A 5,800-nucleotide genomic window follows, 5' to 3' on the forward strand; every position below is an offset into this window, starting at 1 on the left:
AAAAAAAAAAAAAAAAAAAAAAGGGATTGGGTTATGATCTCACATTCTCACATTTAGGCTCTCCTTTTGCCCCATGCCCTACCAAATTAAGTTCAATTTCCGGGCTTCGCTAACCTTATCTTTCTAAAATTAGAGGGTACACACTCCCACTTCGAAAGATCCTTGACTAAGGTCCCAACAAAATAAGAGGTGAATAACATGCAAACACGCAAAGATTTGAACCATTTCAGTTCCAAGGATTTCAATTTTAGGTGCAAAAGGCAACTTCCAAAGTATATTTAAAAAATTTTCTTCGCACAAGATTAGAATTCCTCCTAGATAGTATCAACAATAACACATTCTCCAAAATCTTACGCCCATTAGACTTAATCAATCAATCAATCGAGTATGTATATGCAGCGCATCCTTTCCACACTTAGAAAATAACATCATCCTCGATGTTATAATGAGGAACAATGGACAAGGAGTAGGGGGTCATATAAACAAGTAATAAGGACTACCTTTCCACACTTAGAAGTGTTTCCGGAGCTGGGCCACATCTAAAATACCCATTTATAAACAAAATCATACTACTCATCATATGTATGTTAAATCAGACAGACTCTTCGGGTAAGTATATTCATATCAACAATAAACCAGGGCATACGTAATGTAAAAGAGTTAAGAAAAATATACCATACTGTGCACCTCTTCAGGGATGAATGAAGCATCGTTCGTTAGTTTGCCCTTCAAAAATTTCCTACGTTAAAGGTCAGCAACAAAGAATAAAGAATATGAGTTTTACATTTCCTTTCTTCTTGGTTCCTAGGTTTCTCTATCTTATTTTGGGCTTGGGGTGCCTCCCAAGAGTGCTACGTTTAACGTGCCTGGCTAGACGAAACATGATAGTAACAACACACTACCGAATAGTATCAGCATGAAAACGAAATAAACAAAGTAAAATATTGTCCACAAGTAGATTCTTCAAGTCATCGACAGAAATTACTTAAGCATTCGACTTTCTCGAGGCAAGTTCCCAACTTCACTTCTTTCACTGTCCAGTGTTGGGTCATCTTCTTGCAAGCTCTCTTCTGAGGTGGTCAATCTGGATGCTTATTTCCTCTAGAAGTTCGTAATGTCGGGCGTCCCTCCTCCAGAAGCCGCTCTTGTTCCAGATGCAGTTCGTATTGGAAACCCTGCATAGACTTCCAGTTTGTAACTTTAGTGAAACGATGGGGTGCTGTAGGAAGTGATGATGATTGAGCTGGAGTAGGATCCTTAGAAGACGGAGCTATGACTCAGAGAAGATTGAATTGTTCGGAGATAGGATCGGAGGGGAATAAGGTTGATTTCATGGGGACGATTGAATGTGCCTGCGGGATGAGGCAAGTTGTGAAGTTGTGGAGGATGAAGAAGGGGCTGGAGACCGTACTGGTTGGTCGCGTGACTTAGTCGTATCTCTCTTAGCCGCTCTTGCCTCTTTTTTATTCTTGCGCGTTCGGCCGAGGTTCATGGTGGATAGATCCTCGAGTGATAGGGGGTCATGATTGCCTCCAGTACGCTATTCTTAGTCTATAAACACTAAAGTGACTTTTTACCGCTGCTGTGCCTTTAGCCATCCCTTACAGACCATACCCATGTTTACTGGTGTTCTTGTGTCCATGCTCCAGATTGCAAACAAATCTGTTCTGTACACCTTTGCATAATTGCACTTACGACCTTCCCAAGATTGGGCCAGGATTCGTCGTACCACCCGAATATCATCTCTGCAGATTTGGGAATGAAGCACTCTCGCCCCATTCCATTCAATTCCCGTCTTTGCAATCGTTTGCGGATATCCTTTTGGAGTTTCAAAGTCCCCAAAATCCCAAGGAAGACGTCTATACCATAATCTTTCCTGGTCTTCCTTGTCGTAAAATCCAAGAAGTACCCCTAAGGTGTCAATCGAGATATGATAGGGATCATTGAAGATAGAGAACTAGATCGTTGGGGTTCTTTAGGTCCCCGCTCTTTCCTATGACCTCCAGACTAGCTATAAATTCATAGACCACCGGGGCGTACGTCGGATGACGCCATCCAAAGATCTTGTTCCAGTAAGGGTGGTGGAAGGCAAGTCACTACATGTCGGCAATAGAAGGGGTTTAGAGTAGCAAAATCGATAACATTCCACCCGGTAATCGGAAGATTGTTCAAGTAATGGAAACGTTGTCTCATTTTCTTGGTCATGACAATCTCTCGGTAAGGACTTCCTTCGTCATCATTTTCCTCTTTCGGTTTTAGCGTACTGGGTTCCTCCATTAGGGTTTTCCCTTTTCTAGCTCTCGTTTCCCTTTGATGTGCGGTTGATGATTGTGAAGACATTTCCTAGAAAATATTCAAGAATTGAGACATAGTGCAAGGAGACATCGTTCACATCTTAAGTCAAGATCAATCGTTAGGAATTAAAGCAACTCGAGATTCTTGCACATCCTTCGTATGCTTCTTACTCTTTTCGAACATTTTTCTTAACGGTTTTCAATTTCAAAACATAATACTTAGTAGAGCAATCACATTCACATACTAAAAACATTTTAGAATTTGAAAGTCAACACAAAAAGTCAACTTCATCTTCTTCCTCAAGATCAAGTTGAGGGTGAAAATGAAATGAACAAATAAGCTCATACTTTAACAATTGTGTGGTTGGAATCAACAATGTAACACACAAGAAGCGATAAAGCATCATTCTTTTCTACACATGCTTCCTATTTTATATCTAATCCAACTAAACAAGAAATGCCCAAATGTCATCTAGGGTTCATCATTTTATCATGTATAAGTTTGCAAAATCATGAGTATTCTCAAAATGTAGTGACAATGTAAGCTCAAAACCAACATATATGTTCTTAAATCAATGATATAACATGAGAGAAGACGATACAAGACAATGTAGATTGAGGAAAATACCCATTCAAAGCTAAATCCAAGCTCTTGAACCAAATAAAGCAAGGAAATCTAAAGATTACCTCCATTGATGACTTTAGATATGATATCCCCTTGAAATCTTGCAAGTAAAATGCCTTAAGATGAAGTGTTTTTACCTTAGAGATGTAGTTTGTTCATGGAAAGGAAAGAAATGAAGAAAGGGCAAGATTTAAACACATTTGCGCCACTTTTACGCAACCTTTTTGGTGCGCTTCCACGTCTCATCCACGCGTGGACGGAGTGCGTGGATGCATATAAGCACTCATCAGCGAGCATTCAAATGATTTCCAAACAAAAGTTCACTACACAAAGCTTAGCCAACAACAATTCTTTTGCAACTAAAAGTAGTTGCAAGTGAGCAACAAGGTATTCAAGACAATTAAGGTCACTTCTTCAATCAACCAACAAAAATAAGAAAACAAATTAAACAAAAGAAAAAGCAATTCAAGAACTCTTAACAATTAACTTCAAAAATGTCAAAACACAATTCAAAACCGTTTGCCATCCCCAGCAATAGCGCCAATTTGATGTTAGTGTTTTGCAGTGAGGGTGGTGTTCTCAAGGATGGAAAATTGGAATCGAATTAGGTGTTAGCATTTAGGATGTTAACAAGTAAGAGTTACAAGAACTAGTTAGGAACAAAATAACAACAAGGCATAGGTTGGAAAGGTACTTAAACAATTTAAAAGAACAAGGGGGGGGGGGGTGGGGGGCCGTGTGACTTAGTTAGTCTATGCAATTGACCACTCTATGGGGATTGTAGGTTTGTAGCCATGAGGTTCGGGGATGATCACGGGAGTCCACGATATTAATACCGAGTGACATCACGCTCGGACTCGCAATCCTCATTAGGTTGAGGCATTTAATCGAACACCTTGACTACCACTCCTCCCGGGCCTCATCCTTTCGGATAGAGGGCGGGGATGTGGATGAGTTGGACTCGTGAGAGGCCGCTATCACGTACACACTCATTTTCACAAAGTCTACTATCTATCCCGGCCGGAAATAGAAGCAAAGCACGAGGGACTTCAACCACACAAGACTAAACCCTACTTCATCATTTTCACAATCATATGGCAAAAATTCAAATATCAATCGTAAAATCCAACATGGGGCACACACACCTCTCAACTAATCTACTCAAATATCATTGACATCAAAGATCAAGAAATGGAAAATAACAAATTAAAGCAAATAAATCGAAATCACAATCTATATATTAAGAACAAGAGTAGAGTAATATACCTAAGAATCCAATAGATCTATTACACCTTCACTCTCATTCATCTCCTTGAATCTACCATGGAAGAACTAAACTAATCTAAGGAAAATGTGGATTTCCCTCAATGGGGAGAAAACAAAGGGAATCAGATCTGAAAAATTAGGGCTCCCCCCTAAAATGTAGAGGAAGAGTTTAAATAGCCAACATAAAGTCAAAATCTCGAAATTGCCCTTAATGGCTGATCCACGTTCCATCCATGCGTGGATAGGGGCGTGGACGCATACTGGAATTGATCCACGCCTCCTCCATGCGTGAAGCACTCGTGGTTGGACTCTGCTTGGTTCGTTTCTTCGTTTTGCTCCTTCTTTTGAGCCGAGGTCCTGTTATATCCTGCGGGAATGACTTTAAAAACTATTTAAAGTCAAGTTTTTTTATTTGATCACATCAGAGTCTTTTATGCATGAAATGATTACAAATGGGTGTCAAAACTGTACATTATTGTCCCAAAATTGACCCTATATTCGACTATTCTTTGTGCTTATCATGGGGCCGGGTGGGGTAATACAGCAGAAACTTTAAAAACACAGCGAATATATGTTTTTCCTTTGAGATTAGGAATCTGCTGAAACAATTCCCCCAGGACGAAGGGTGTTCATCTGTTTTGTTAGAATTATTGTGGGGTAGATGTTTTCTTGTTCTCAGGAATTTTTTTTCTTCTTTCTTGTGTATATCAAACTGCCTTTCTAATCAGGTCTTTGGATCATCAACTAGTTTAATAATTTTTGCATCTAATTTCACCCTTCCTTTATTATAATTTCCACATTTAATTTAGTTTAATTGTAGTTATTTTAATTATGTCACATCTAACATCCTTATTATCACATCAGATCAATATGTAGGCATTTGGATAAAATGAATAATGAAACGAGGTTACGTACTGGATAAGCTTAACATTATCTAGCAGCATAACTTTTCCTTTGCGAAGGCAAAATTATAAATAATAATATTGTTTACGAAAGCGATTTAATTTTGAATTAAATTGTTTATAAAAAAAATAGTGTTGTGCTTCACACACAAACTCTTTATATCTACTAGTTACTGCTAGTCTACTACATTACCCATGCGATGCATGGATAAAATTCTTTTATTAAATATTTAGATAATAAAATTAAAGAAATTATAAACAATTCAAATATTTGAAAGTAGATTATAAGATTATTGCAAAATTATCACTCAATTAATTGAATATTTATTGAACAATACATGACTTGTTTGTCTGTAATTATCTTGAAAAAATCGATATGAAATATGAGTTATGTAATTATATTATTATTAAAATAAATATGAGAAAAAATGATAAATAATTTTTTTGAGTACTACTGACTCTATTACATTGTAGCAACATGTTGAAATACAAAGAGTACATTGTAGTATCCGATCCGTTCATCTATACTTTCTCAACCTGTTGAAATACAAAGAGTCAATATCGCTTCCACTAAAACTCAATCTCACGAACTCCCAAATGGGAGAGTCATTACATGCCATCTGAGCACAAGGTGCTTTGCAAAGGATAAATAATTTAATTATAATTATTATAAATATAAATTCAACGATCCATGTTTAGCTTAATTATCATAA

The sequence above is a fragment of the Ipomoea triloba genome, chromosome 15, assembly GCF_003576645.1.
Source record: "Ipomoea triloba cultivar NCNSP0323 chromosome 15, ASM357664v1".
Taxonomy (NCBI): domain Eukaryota; kingdom Viridiplantae; phylum Streptophyta; class Magnoliopsida; order Solanales; family Convolvulaceae; genus Ipomoea; species Ipomoea triloba.